This window comes from Gorilla gorilla, chromosome 10, assembly GCF_029281585.2.
Source record: "Gorilla gorilla gorilla isolate KB3781 chromosome 10, NHGRI_mGorGor1-v2.1_pri, whole genome shotgun sequence".
NCBI lineage: Eukaryota > Metazoa > Chordata > Mammalia > Primates > Hominidae > Gorilla > Gorilla gorilla.
In genome coordinates, this window is record NC_073234.2 from 23,510,409 (window position 1) to 23,524,068 (window position 13,660).

The window sequence follows — 13,660 nt, forward strand, 5'->3', positions numbered from 1 at the left end:
AAGAGATGGGCCTCCAGGACCTGGAGGTACTGAGAGAAGGCCCCCAAGACAGCCATTCCTGGGCTGCTCCCCAAGGAGGAAGGGAACCTGTGTGCCCCCAGGAGGAAGGGACCCTTAGTCCTGAGATCCAATACCACTTCACATGCATCCCCACCCAAACACAAGTTCACCAAAGTCCCCTCTCAGAGGACAGGACACTAGACTCCTCCCCTACACCCTGTTGAGCCACCAGCGCACACCCACCCAGAGCAGCCACCCATCGTGGGAGTGTGCTCAAGAAGCCATCTGTCCCAGGGGAGGCAGAATCTCCAATAGAGGGCTGAGCACGGAAAAAAAAAACAAAAAAAAGAAAAAGAAAAAAAAAGTAAGGTACTATTTATTTATCTGTAAAATTAACTCAGATTAATTCTTCTTAAAAATCAATGGAAATTCTAAATTTAATCTGTGTATTAAACTGGGACAAAACTAATAATAGTATTTTACCAAGGGCATTTGGCCTTACTCCCATTCTCTCAGACTTCAGACATAAATCACTGAATGAATCCAGCACTGAATAAATGAATGATCCATAATTTCCTAAGACAATTCCAATTTTCATCTTGCACAAATCTACAAAGCTGATGCACCCGCACAGCACTTGAACTCCTGGTAGGTATCTTTCAAGGCCAAGGCAGTTCCTCCTCCCGAATCCAGTTCCCTCCGCCTGGATCATGCTCCCAAGGCTCCCTCATTTCATTCAGGTCTCCTGCCAAAAGACACTTCCTCACAAAGGCCTCTCAGACTGACCCCTTCCCCACTCCCAACTTTACAGTCCACTCCCCTAGCCCTACTACATTTTTATTCATGAAGATTTACGGCATTTTGTTACGCATCTATACATTTTCTTGTCTGTCTCTTCCCTAGAATATACAGTCCAGCAAGGCAAGGGCTGGGGTGGCTTCGTTTGCTGTGGGATCCCAGCACCTAGAGCGGAGCCCAGGACATAGTAGGTGCTCAGTAAATCACAAATCTCTTCTCCAAGGCTCCAAGGCTAGTTTCCCAGAGCCGCAGCTCTCTTCTTTCTTAGCCCGGCCCACCTCCGAGTAGCCGCCCACCTCTACTCTAGCTCGACCACCTCTACCCCAGCTCAGGTTCTCATTCCCGCACCCCCCGGCCGCAGGGACGGCGCGGCGCACCCACCTCCCAGACCCCGCGACTGCGGTTGGGCCCCGCGGCTTCGCTCAACCACGCACCTCCCGGGCCGCTGCGCCCCCGCGCTGGCCCCAGGCCGCCGCCGTGCCCGGCAGTGACAGCGACCGCGCCGCTGCGCTCCCGCCGGCCCCGCCTGCAGCCGTTGGGACCCACTAACTGCCTCGAAAAGCCTAGGATTCGACTTTGAATGGTCCGTTAATGTGGTTACAAAACGTGACTCGGTTCATCGGGCGCCCTCCGTAAGCAAGACAAGCACCCACCTGCGGTCAGAGCAGGAGTCCCGCTCGTGGTCGGGGTTGTCCGGCCCCTCCCGGCTTCTCACCTGCGCACCGCACGGTCCAGCCCCGGCGGCTGCTGGGGATCCCTCCGAGCGCCCCCTCAGGCGTCTTCCTGCGACCGGGCGGGGGAACTCTTTACGGGGAAACAGTTTTGGGACCCACCACCCTTGGCGCCGCCGTTAGGAGGGTGTGAACGTATCTATTTTCAAAGATACCCGAGCCCCTCACCGCCTGCAGCAGGGAGATAGTGCCCGGGCTATCCCCGCGGGCGGGCCGGCTGGCTGGGAAGGCCCAGGGCGAGATCCTGTAAAGAGTTATTTCGGGCCGCGCACGGTGGCTCACACCTGTAATCCTAGCACTTTTGGAGGCCGAGGAGGGCGGATAACTTGAGGTCAGGGGTTCGAGACCAGCCTGGCCAACATGGCGAAACCCAGTCTTTACTAAAAATAACAAAATTAGCGGGCTTGGCGGTGCGCTCCTATAGTCCCAACTGCTTGGGAGGCTGAGACAGGAGAATCGCTTGAACCCAGGAGGCGGAGGTTACAGTGAGCTGAACTCCGCCATTGCACTCCAGCCTGGGTAACAGCTCAAGATTCCGTCTCAAAAAACAAACAAACAAACAAACAAAACAGTTATTTCGGACTCAGGAGCTCTTTTTGGATGAAAAGCCCCGCGGTCGTTCTCTCCACCTCCTGGAAAAGACTCTCTAGGTTTTCGGCTTTGGAGTAATAAAGATCATCCCCTGCTGCCCCATTGGTGCCATCCAGGGTAAGGCCCCTGCAGACAGCACGAAGGTGTTTTGGAGAGATTGTTCTCCCCTAGCCCAAGCATAAGGCTTACCTTGGAATTACCTGGAGCCTTACCACGACAGCATGGCCTTCAGTACAGGGTTGACAAGTCAATAGCAAACAAGGGCCATTAAAAGGGTCTATACTGCACTTCTCAAACGAGGATATCTCAGTCAACAATAAACATGTCAAAAGGCATGCAACTGAATTGTTGATCAGGGAACTTCACATTAAAACTACATGAGATACCAATTCGTGCCCACTAGAATGACTAAAACAAAGATGGGAGTTGGGGTGTGGAGAAAAAAGGAAGTGAATGCCAAACCTGGGGAATGTGGAACATTCAGAACTCTCACACATTTGTTAATGGGGTACAAATTGATAAATTGTTTGGCAATATTTATTAGAACATATGGCTACCCCACGATCCAAGAATTCCACTCCTAGGTATACACTCAACAGAAATGTATACATATATTCACCAAAAAGTAGGTACTAAAATGTTCATCTCAGCCTGGCCTTTGCATTGAGTATTTTAAAAGTATATTTAGGCAGGATGCAGTGGCTCATGCCTGTAATCCCAGCACTTTGGGAGGCCGAGGCAGGTGGATCATGAGATCAGGAGTTCAAGACCAGCCTGGCCAACATGGTGAAACCCCGTCTCTACTGAAAAGACAAAAACTAGCCGGGCGTGGTGGCATGCGCCTGTAATCCCAGCTACTCCGGAGACTGAGGCAGGAAAATTGCTTGAACCCGGGAGATGGAGGTTGCAGTGAGCCGAGATCACGCCACTGCACTCCAGCCTGGGCCAGAGAGCAAGATTCCATCTCAAAAAAATATATAAATATGTATATATAAATATATATACATATATATACATATTTATAAATATATAAATATGTATATACATATTTATAAATATATAAATATTTATATAACTATATAAAATATATAAATATTTATATAACTATATAAAATATATAAATATTTATATAACTATATAAAATATATAAATATTTATATAACTATATAAAATATATAAATATTTATATAACTATATAAAATATATAAATATTTATATAACTATATAAAATATATAAATATTTATATAACTATATAAAATATATAAATATTTATATAAATATATAAAATATATAAATATTTATATAAATATATAAAATATATAAATATTTATATAAATATATAAAATATATAAATATTTATATAAATATATAAAATATATAAATATTTATATAAATATATAAAATATATAAATATTTATATAAATATATAAAATATATAAATATTTATATAAATATATAAAATATATAAATATGTATATAAATATATAAAATATATAAATATATAAATATGTATTTATATAAAAATTATACATACATATATAAATATGTATTTATATAAAAATTATACATACATATATAAATATGTATTTATATAAAAATTATACATACATATATAAATATGTATTTATATAAAAATTATACATACATATATAAATATGTATTTATATAAAAATTATACATACATATATAAATATGTATTTATATAAAAATTATACATACATATATAAATATGTATTTATATAAAAATTATACATACATATATAAATATGTATTTATATAAAATTATACATACATATATAAATATGTATTTATATAAAATTATACATACATATATAAATATGTATTTATATAAAAATTATACATACATATATAAATATGTATTTATATAAAAATTATACATACATATATAAATATGTATTTATATAAAAATTATACATACATATATAAATATGTATTTATATAAAAATTATACATACATATATAAATATGTATTTATATAAAAATTATACATACATATATAAATATGTATTTATATAAAAATTATACATACATATATAAATATGTATTTATATAAAAATTATACATACATATATAAATATGTATTTATATAAAAATTATACATACATATATAAATATGTATTTATATAAAAATTATACATACATACATATATAAATATGTATTTATATAAAAATTATACATACATACATATATAAATATGTATTTATATAAAAATTATACATACATACATATATAAATATGTATTTATATATAAATTATACATACATATATAAATATGTATTTATATATAAATTATATATATTTAATATTATATTTAAATTTAAATATATTTAAATATATTTAAATATATTTAAAATTAAATATATATATTTAATTATATATATATACATATATATATATATATACATATACATATATATATATATATACATATATATATATATATATATAGTTTCTTTGGGAGACCAAGGCAGGCAGATTACCTGAGGCTAGGAGTTCAAGGCCAGCCTGCCCAACATGGCAAAACCCCATCTCTACTAAAAATACAAAAATTAGCTGGGCATGGTGATGCACGCCTGCAATTCCAGCTACTTGGGAGAATGAGGCCTGAAAATTGCATGAATCCGGGAGGCAGAGGTTGCAGTCAGCCAAGATTGCACCACTGCACTCCAGCCTGTGTGACAGAGTGAAACTCCCTTTCAAAAAAAAAAATTTAAAAAAATTATTGCTATGAATTGAATGCTTCTACCCCCTCAATATTAACATGTTGAAATCCTAAACTCCAATGTGATGGTATTAGGGTATAGAGCCTTTGGAATGTGATTAGGTAATAAGAGTGGTGTCTCATCAATGAGATTAGTGTACTTATAAAAGAGACACCAGGGCCAGGGTCAGTGGATCAAGCCTGTAATCCTAACACTTTGAAAGGCCGAAGCAGGTGGATTACCTGAGGTCAGGCGTTCAAGACCAGCCTGGCCAACATGGTGAAAGACCCCGCCTCTACTAAAAATACAAAAAATTAGCCGGGTGCAGTGGCGCATGCCTGTAATCCCAGGTACTCTGGAGGCTGAGGCAGGAGATTCTCTTGAACCCAGGAGGTGGAGGTTGCAGTGAGCTGAGATCGTGCCACTACACTCCAGCCTGGGCTACAGAACAAGACTTCGTCCCAGAAAAAAAAAAAGAGACACCAAGCTGGGTGCGGTGGCTTATGTCTGTAATCCTAGCACTTTGGGAGGCCGAGGTGGGCAGATCACTTGAGGTCAGGAGTTTGAGACCTGCCTGGCCAGCATTGTGAAACCCATCTCTACTAAAAATACAAAAAAAATTAGCCAGGCATGCTGGCACATGCCTGTAGTCCCAGCTACCTGGGAGGTGGAGGCAGGAGAATGGCTTGAACCTGGGAGGCGGAGGTTGCAGTGAGTTGAGATCGCGCCATTGCACTCCAGCCTGGGTGACAGAGCAAAACTCCATCTCAAAAAAAAAAAAAAAAGAGAGAGACAACAGGGAGCTCTCTCCTGGATTTCTCCTTGTGAGGACGCAGCAAGAGTACAGTCACCTGTGAACCTGGAAGCATGCCCTCCCCAGACAGTGAATTTGCTGGGGCCTTGATCTTGGACTTCCCAGCCACCCAAATCAAGTGTTGGTGCTGAAGTGGAGAAAAGAGAAAGTGTTTACATTGGTGGAAATGTAAATTGGTGCAGCCATTATGGAAAGCAGTATGGAGATTCCTCAAAAAATTAAAACAGAACTACCCTATGATCCAGCAATTCCACTTCTGGGTATATATCCAAAGGAAATGAAACCAGCACCTTGTAAAAATAACTGCATCCCATATTCATTGCAGCATTATTCACAATAGCCAAGATATGGAAACAATCTAAACGTCTGTGGAGAGATGAATAGTAGCTTAGCCAACTTAATGGGACCTAAGCTCTGTCAAAAATTTTAAAACTCATTGATGCCAGGAAAGTTCTGGGTGCAAAGAAAAAAAAAAATTAGGCGAGTATGGTGGCATATGCCTGTAGTCCCAGCTACTCAGGAGGCTGATATACGTATTTGACTGTTCCTATATCCCATATATAAGAGAGTTCACATAATTTTTTTTTTCTGTCTGGCTTATTTCAATTAGCATGATATCCTCCACGTTGCTGTGAATGGCAAGATCTTGTTTTTTAAGGCTGAATAGTTTTTTTTCTTTTTTTTTTTTTTTTTTGATATGGAGTCTCGCTCTGTCACCCAGGCTGCAGTGCAGTGGCACAATCTCCGCTCACTGCAACCTCCGCCTCCCGGATTCAAATGATTCTCCAGCCTCAGCCTCCCAAGAGCTTGGATTACAGGCGCATGCCACTCGGCTAATTTTTGTATTTTCAGTAGAGACAGGGTTTCACAATATTGGCCAGGCTGGTCTTGAACTCCTGACCTCAGGTGATCCACCCGCCTCAGCCTCCCAAAGTGCTAGGGCTACAGGCGTGAGCCACCATGTCTGGCCAAAGCTGAATAATATTTTAAAATTTTGTTAACACAAGGTCTTGCTCTGTTACCTAGGCTGGAGGGCAGCAGCATGATTACAGATCACTGCAGCCTCAACCTCCTGGGCTTAGGAGAGAGAGTACAAAATTTTTTCTTTTTTTTTTTGAGATGAAGTTTTGCCCTTGTTGCCCGGGCTAGAATGCAATGGTGCGATCTTGGCTTACTGCAACCTCCACCTCCCAAGTTCAAGAGATTATCTTGTCTCAGCCTCTGGAGTTGCTGGGAATACAGGCACAGGGCATCACGTCCAGCTAATTTTTGCATTTTTAGTAGAGATGGAGTTCACCACGTTGGCCAGTCTGGTCTGAAATTCTTGACCTCGGGTGATCCGCCCGCCTCGGCCTCCCAAAGTGGTGGGATTACAGTCGTGAGTCACCACACCCAGCAAAAAAATTGTTTTACATTTTTGTTTTAAATTCTATTTATTTATTTATTTAGAGATGAAGTCTCACTTAGTTGGCCAAGCTGGAGTGCAGTGGCGCCATCTCAGCTCACTACAACCTCCACCTCCCGGGTTCAAGCAATTCTCTTGCACCAGCCTACCAAGTAGCTGGGATTACAGGCACATGCCATCATGCCCAGCTAATTTTTGTATTTTTAGTAGAGAAGGGGCTTCACTATGTTGGTTAGGCTGGTCTCGAACTCCTGAGCTGGGGTTCTGCCTACCTCAGCCTCCAAAAGTGCTGGGATTACAGGCGTAAGCCACCACACCCGGCCTTATTGTTTTTTATTTTTTATTTTTTTGAGACAGAGTTTCACTCTTGTCGCCCAGGCTGGAGTGCAATGGCGTGATCTTGGCTCACGGCAACCTCTGCCTCCTGGGTTCAAGGAATCCTCTTGCCTCAGCCTCCCAGGTTGCTGGGACTACAGGTGGCAGCCACCACGCCTGGCTAAGTTTTGTATTTTTAGTACAGACAGGGTTTCATCATGTTGGCCAGGCTGGTGTCAAACTCCTGACCTCAGGTAATCTGCCTGCCTCAGCCTCCCAAAGTGCTGAGATCACAGGTGTCAGTCACTGTGCCAGCCCTGGGTTCAAGTGATTCTCCTGCCTCAGTCTCCTGAGTAGCCGGGACTACAGGCACCCATCACCATGCCTAGCGAATTTTTGTATTTTTAGTAGAGACAGGGTTTCACCATGTTGGCCAGGCTGGTCTTGAACTCCTAACGTCAAGAGATCTACCCACCTAGGCCTCCCAAACCACTGGGATTACAGGCGTGAGCCACCCTGCCCAGCCAGTTTTAAAGATTTTTAGGCAGTTAAAGTATATACTGTGGGTGTATATTTCTACTCTTGCTAACATTTTATCAGAAAAAAATAAAAACATAGTGAAATATCTTTCTCAAGTAAAATGAATGTATTAATATGGAAATTGGGCCAGGCGGGGTGGCTCAGGGCGATAATCCCAGCACTTTCGGAGGCCAAGGTGGGCGGATCACGAGGTCAGGAGATTGAGACCATCCTGGCCAACATGGTGAAACCCTGTTGCTAATAAAAATACAAAAATTAGCTGGGCATGGTGGCACCTGCCTGTAATCCCAGCTACTCAGGAGGCTGAGGCAGAAGAATCACTTGAACCAGGGAGTCAGAGGTTGCAGTAAGCTGAGATCCTGCCACTGCACTCCAGCCTGGGCGACACAGCAAGAGTCCGTCTCAAGAAAAAAAAAAAAAAAGAATTTGTCTTTTTTTTCCTCAACCTTACTCTAGAAGGCAGTGGTGTCTGAAGCCCATTCCTTTGGCCTTGGCTTTTCAGACAGCATTATCTTATAACTGTCCTTGAAGTGAGCTGCTTACATAGGAAAACTTCTTTTCTTTTTAACCCTTGCCTTACCACATTCCGGGCCTTAGCTTTTACTTTTCTTGGAGTGAATAAATGCAGTACTCATTATTATTATTATTTTAATATCTGCCTCAGCTTGAGGCCAGGAGTTCCAGACCAGCCTGGAAAACCTAGCAAGACCTCAACTCTGGGAAAAAAAAAAAAAAGTTGCACCCCAGCCTGGATGACAGAGAGCAAGGCCATGTCTCAAAAGCAAAAAAAGAGGCCGGGTGCTGTGGTTTATGCCTGTAATCTCAGCACTTTGGGAGGCCAAGGGGGGGCGGATCAACTGAGGTCAGGAGTTCAAGGCCAGCCTGCCAAACATAGGGAAACGACATCTCTACTAAAAATACAAAAAAATTAGCCAGGCATGCTGACAGGTGCCTGTAATCCCAGCTACTTGGGAGGCTAAGGCAGGAGAATCGCTTGAACCTGGAGGCGGAGGTTGCAGTGAGCCGAGATCACGCCATTGCACCCTAGCCTGGGCAACAAGAGCAAAACTCCGTCTCAAAAATAAATAAATAAATAAATACATATTTAAAAAAGAAACAACAACAACAAAAACACACAAAAAAATCAAAGCTGAGGCAGGAGAATCGCTTGAACCCAGGAGGCGGAGGTTGTAGTGAGCCAAGATCACACCACTGCACTCCAGCTTAGGCAACAAAGCAAGACTCTTGAATCAAAAAAACAAAAAAAAATACTGATTAATCAATATTAATAACAGAATTCCATCAAGATTACTACTGAGGCTGGGTGTGGTGGCCCATGCCTGTAATCTCAGCACTTTAGGAGACTGAGGCGGATGGATCACGAGGTCCGGGGATCAAGACCATCCTGGCCAACATGGAGAAACCCTGTCTCTACTAAAAATACAAACATTAGCTGGGTCTCAAAAAAAAAAAAAAAAAAAAAAGAGAGAGAAATTGGCCGGGTGCAGTGGCTCATGCTTGTAATCCCTGCACTTTGAGAGGCTGAGGCTGGTGGATCACAAGGTCAGGAGTTCAAGACCAGCCTGGCCAACACACTGAAACCCTGTCTCTACTAAAAATACAAAAATTGGCCAGGCGCGGTGGCTCACGCCTGTAATCCCAGCACTTTGCCAGGCTAAGGCGGGTGGATCATCTGAGGTCAGGAGTTAGAGACCAGCCTGACCAACAAGGTGAAACTCGTCTCTACTAAAAATACAAAAAATTAACTGGCGTGGTGGCAGGCGCCTGTTGTCCCAGCTACTCAGGAGGCTGACACAGGAGAATGGCGTGAACCCAGGAGGCGGAGGTTGCAGTAAGCCGAGATCGCACTGAGAGGTGACAGCGTGCTGGCAGTCCTCACAGCCCTCGCTCGCTCTGGGCACTTCCTCTCCTGGGCTCCCACTTTGGCGGCACGTGAGGAGCCCTTCAGCCCCCTGCTGCACTGTGGGAGCCCCTTCCTGGGCTGGCCTAGGCCGGAGCCGGCTCCCTCAGCTTGCGGGAGGTGGGGAGGGAGAGGCGCGGGCGGGAACCGGGCTGTGCGCGGTGCTTGCAGGCCAGCACGAGTTCAGGGTGGGTTTGGGCTCGGCGGGCCCCGCACTCGGAGCGGCCGGCCGGCCGGCCCTGCTGGCCCTGGGCAATGAGGCGCTTAGCACCTGGGCCAGCGGCTGCGGAGGGTGTGCTGGGTTCCCCAGCAGTGCCAGCCCACCGGCGCTGCGCTTGATTTCTCCCCAGGCCTTAGCTGCCTTCCCATGGGGCAGGGCTCAGGACCTGCAGCCCGCCATGCCTGAGCCTCCCCGCTCCGCCTCCCTGGGCTCCTGGGCAGCCTGAGCCTCCCCGACAAGCGCGGCCTCCTGCTCCACGGCGCCCAGTCCCATCGACCACCCAAGGGCTGAGAAGTACGGGCGCACGGTGCGGGACTGGCAGACAGCTCCACCTCCAGCCCTAATGCGAGATCCACTGTGTGAAGCCAGCTGGGCTCCTGAGTCTAGTTGGAACTTGGAGAACCTTTATGTCTAGCTAAAGGATTGTAAATACACCAATCGGCACTCTGTATCTAGCTCAAGGTTTGTAAACACACCAATCAGCACCCTGTGTCTAGCTCAGGGTTTGTTAATGCACCAATTGACACTCTGTATCTAGCTACTGTGGTGGGGACATGGAGAACTTTTGTGTCTAGCTTAGGGATTGTATACACACCAATCAGCGTCCTGTCAAAACAGACCACTGGGCTCTACCAATCAGCAGGATGTGGGTGGGGCCAGATAAGAGAATAAAAGCAGGCTGTCCGAGCCAGCAGTGGCAACTTGTTAGCCTCCCTTTAGATTCTTGGAGGCTTTGTTCGTTGTTTCTTTGCAATGAATCTTGCTGCTGCTGAGTTTTTGGGTTCGCACTGCCTTTGTGAGCTGTAACACTCACCGTGAAGATCTGTAGCTTTACCTTTGAAGCCAGTGAGACCGCAAGCCCACCGGGAGAAACGAACGACTCCAGACGGGCCGCCTTAAGAGAGCTGTAACACTCACCGTGTAGGTCTGCAGCTTCACTCCTGAGTCAGACCACGAACCCACCAGAAGGAAGAAAATCCAAACACACCTGAGCATCAGAAGGAACAAACTCCAGATGCACCACATTTAAGAGCTGTAACACTCACCGTGAAGGTCCACGGCTTCATTCTTGAAGTCAGTGAGACCAAGAATCCACCAATTTCTGACACAGTGCCACTGCACTCCAGCCTGGGCAAGGGAGCAAAACTTACCTCTCAAGGAAAAATAAAAAATATTTACTTGAGGCTAGCGCGGGCAGTGGCTCACACTTGTGATCTTACCACTCTGGGAGGCTGAGGCAGGTGGATTACTTGAGCTCAGGGGTTCAAGACCAGCCTGGTCCACATGGCTAAACCCCATCTCTACTAAAAATACAAAAATTAGTCCAGCATAGTGGCGCACGCTTGTAATTCTAGCTACTTGGGAAGCTGAGGTTGGAGAATCACTTGAACCCAGAAGGCAGAGGCTGCAATGAGCCGAGATCCGGCCACTGTAGTCCAGCCTGGGTGATGAGTGAGGCTGTCTCAAAAAAATTTGCTTGAGACTTGTTCACCACGTGGAAATTGTTTCTCAATTCAAGTTAAAAAAAAAAAAAAAAAAAAACTAGGACTTTTAAATGCTCTCCTGGCTAGGTGTGGTGGGTCGTGCCTGTAATCCCAGGACTTCGGGAGGCCAAGGTGGGCGGATCACAAGATCTAGGAGTTCAAGACTATCCTGGCCAACATGGTGAAACCCTGTCTCTACTAAAAATACAAAAATTAGCTGGACATGGTGATGGGCGCCTGTAATCTCAGCTACTTCGTAGGCTGAGTGGGGAGAATCGCTGGAACCCAGGAGGCGGAGGTTGCAGTGAGCCAAGATCATGCCATTGCACTCCAGTCTGGGTGACAAAAGCAAGTCTCAGTCTCAAAAAACAACCCAAAATCAAACAAAACCACAAATGCTTTCTTTTTCTTTTTTTTTTTTTTTGAGATGGAGTCTTGCTTTGTCGCCCAGGCTGGAGTGCAGTGGCGTGATCTCGGCTCACTGCAACTCAGCCTCCTGGGTTCACGCCATTCTCTTGCCTCAGTCTCCTGAGTAGCTGGGATTACAGGTGCCCGCCACCATGCCTGGCTAATTTTTTGTATTTTTAGTAGAGACAGGGTTTCACCATGTTAGCCAGGATGGTCTTGATCTCCTGACCTCATGATCCGCCTGCCTCGGCCTCCCAAAGTGCTGAGATTACAGGCATGAGCCACCACGCCCGGCCTCTTTTTCTTTTTCTTTCTTTTTTTTTTTTGAGACGGGGTCTCTCTGTCATCAGGCTGGAGTGCAGTCTCGGCTCACAGCCTCTGCTTCCCAGGTTCACGCCATTCTCCTGCCTCAGTCTCCCGAGTAGCTGGGATTACAGGCGCCCACCACCACGCCGGGCTAATTTTTTGTGTTTTTAGTAGAGACAAGGTTTCACCATGTTGGCCAAGATGGTCTCGATCTCTTGACCTCGTGCTCTACCTGCCTTGGCCTCCCAAACTGCTGGGATTACAGGCATGAGCCACCACGCCTGGCCCACAAATGCTTTCTTAAATCTGAATTAACTTTTCTCTCTTTCTTTTTTTTTTTGTTTGAGGCGGAGCCTTGGTCTGTCACCCAGGCTGGAGTGCAGTCACCCAGGCTGGAGTGCAGTGGCACAATCTCGGCTCACTGCAAGCTCTGCCTCCCAGGTTCACGCCGTTCTCCTGCCTCAGCCTCCCAAGTAGCTGGGACTACAGGCGCCTGCCACCACAACTGGCTAATTTTTTGTATTTTTAGTAGAAACGGGGTTTCACCATGTTAGCCAGGATGGTCTTGATCTCCTGACCTCGTGATCTGCCCGCCTCAGCCTCCCAAAGTGCTGGGATTACAGGCATGAGCCACCATCCTAGCCTGAATTTCCTTTTCAACATCATACTATGTGCTATAAGTTTGAACTCTTTCTTTCACATAATTAAACTTATTTACTCCTGGAGGCTGGGACCTGTTGCTCCTTCTTCCTCCAACCCCTTTGTAATAACTGAAATACTCTGGTGTCCTGCAATATTTTAAGTATAATATTTATTTATTTTTGTAAAAAGCTTTTAATACTAGTGAAGTGCCGTATTGGGGGGGTGGGGAAGAGTAGAACAAGGAGTTTGATCTGTAACTGACCCTGAACAATCAGTTGGGATAACTCACTACGTAGGTAATTCACTATTTGGTTGCTGTATTATTACGGTCAACAGCTTTTTTTTATCCCACATCAGCTAACTGGAGCAACAGCTAAGGTTGAGATAATAGCATTGTCATAGGTGCTGGACTTCTCTCTCCTCAACATCATCATCACTTCACCTTCCTCAACTCTGCGCACATGTTCTTCCTCCTTCTGTAACACCTACTGAGAAATTGAGAAGGCGATTCTCTTCAGGGCTGTTAATATGCTGTTCCAGAGCAAGGTTCTATTTTTGTTTGTTAAACTTTGGAAGGCATTCTTAGATGTTTCTCCTCTCCCTGCGGGCTAGACTTACTAGGAGTTAAAAATAAATCCCTTTTTACATTGGGTCAAAGATCCCCTGAGGGTAGGGTGGGAAAGAGGAAGTCATAAATACCCTGGCAACAATATTGTTCAAGGTCAGGACTATTTTTTTTCCTCATATTTTTCAGGAACCA

The 13,660-nt window shown here is 44.6% G+C and overlaps 1 protein-coding gene across 8 annotated transcripts in view; it reads right to left on the bottom strand.

The window, feature by feature from the left end:
- The window catches only part of SLC2A14 (solute carrier family 2 member 14), a 60,588-nt gene extending 58,349 nt beyond the window's left edge, over positions 1–2,239 (bottom strand). Inside the window, exon 1 of one of the 8 annotated variants that reach the window (XM_031016679.2) lies at positions 1,452–2,239. The gene's annotated coding sequence lies outside the window, so the exon portion shown is untranslated. Of the gene's footprint in view, positions 1–1,179; positions 1,375–1,451 lie in introns of those variants that run through there. The other 7 variants (XM_055358605.2, XM_055358602.2, XM_031016675.3 and 4 more) reach the window with 7 other exon arrangements.
- Positions 2,240–13,660: the final 11,421 nt, after the last annotated feature.